Consider the following 1,465-nt stretch of genomic DNA (forward strand, 5'->3'; position numbering starts at 1 on the left):
CAATTTTATTATTTTGCGAAGGAAATAATCTACTGTTAATTTTTCTCACATGCATGTACAAAAACTCTTTCTATATGTTCTAAGAACTAGATTGGAACGAACAACCACTGACTGTAAAAGGAGTGAGATAACGAAAGAAGTTCTAGCAGACACCCATTGAATCGGAGTAACAAAAGAAGCGCTACAGACTTGCGTTTACAGCGAACAAAAGCACAGAACCTTTTCGGCTGTTGCAAAAACAATCAGGTACCAACAAAACGAGCTACTGTTTCGTTTACTTTTATAACCAACACAAATACTGTGTACAGAAAGAAAGGTTTATTTAATACAGTTCACCACATAACTGTGGGCGTTGTAAAACCACACAAACTACAATTTTCTGAGCCTGTCGAACACCTAACGCCTCCAGCGAAGCGGCCATATAAATTATTACATTCCAACAGAGAAATAAGGGTCACAGAACGCCGGAATAGGCACGGCCTACACATTACAATCAAAATAAAGCCAACACCTAAATCATCAAACCCTCCATGGTCTACAGTTAAACTCAGAACGGAGCAAACCTACCAGTTTGCGAGATTAGCCAGGTCGAGTGGAGCCGAGGCTGAGTGTGGACAAACCCTCGATAGCTAGCACCAAGACAACCTGCACACAAACAGAGCAAGGTTAGAACAGAAACTGGGCAAAACAAAGAAAGACTGATATTAAAAGAAATGAAGTTGTAAACCATGAGAAACGCACTGTACTTACCGTCGAATTGACAAGGAAACCAGCAGAAGCGAACCTGAAACCTTAGCTGAACAAGGAACGAGAATTGTGAGAAGTTGGAATAGGAGCAGTGACAGTGTAAGGCAAAGAACCATAAGTTACCTTCAGAGACGAGGATGAGCACAGCTAGCCGCGAGCGTTTGAGTTGCAGACAATCTGTACAGGAGCGCCACTAATTAGTGGAACTAGAAGAAACCAGCGACAGAGAGTGCCCATAAAACAAGACTTACCATTATATACAGGTGAAGACCAGCCAAGCAACGCGCGCCAAGACACTCGTAAACTAAGCAGAGGAAGTCCGAAGATACAGCAAGCCACCAGGAGTCGCAGCAGAGAGGTGTTTAGGACGTGGGTGTGGCGTATCACCCGTAGAAACCATCGTGCGGCAGAGCCAGGATCGAACCCGGAGACCCATCAGCCAGACCGCAGAGCAGAGCTTGGACTGAGCACGAGAATAAGCGAAATGACCCGAAAGCACAAGGAGTAGGGTTTTACAAAAGGCGGGAGGATAAAGAACCGGGTGAACCGGCAGGTGGCCACTCACAACCGGGAAGGAGGGTTTGTAATAAATACAGACAGATAGAAATCAAATCGACCATACGGGTGTACATAGCATTAAACGTTAGAGTGTGACAGTTCGCCTACCCAAATTCATCACCGAAGAGTCGAGAGACCTGTAGAGTGACAGCGTGGATTA

At 44.9% G+C, this 1,465-nt stretch overlaps 1 long non-coding RNA gene across 2 annotated transcripts; it reads right to left on the reverse strand.

Annotated features, from left to right (window-relative positions):
* Positions 1 to 247: 247 nt before the first annotated feature.
* Positions 248 to 1,231, reverse strand: LOC149255998 (uncharacterized). 2 transcript variants are annotated; one of them, XR_016266436.1, is made up of 4 exons: positions 999 to 1,231; positions 871 to 924; positions 751 to 796; positions 248 to 645 (listed from the first exon to the last, which is right to left on the reverse strand). It is a non-coding gene; the product is annotated as an uncharacterized LOC149255998 (long non-coding RNA). The 2 variants fall into 2 exon arrangements; XR_016266435.1 differs by having other exon boundaries at positions 751 to 924.
* Between the last annotated feature and the right edge of the window lie 234 nt (positions 1,232 to 1,465).

Source organism: Pinus tabuliformis, chromosome 7, assembly GCF_031772625.1.
Source record: "Pinus tabuliformis cultivar Carrire ecotype Pingquan chromosome 7, CPIR1, whole genome shotgun sequence".
In the NCBI taxonomy this organism is placed as follows: domain Eukaryota; kingdom Viridiplantae; phylum Streptophyta; class Pinopsida; order Pinales; family Pinaceae; genus Pinus; species Pinus tabuliformis.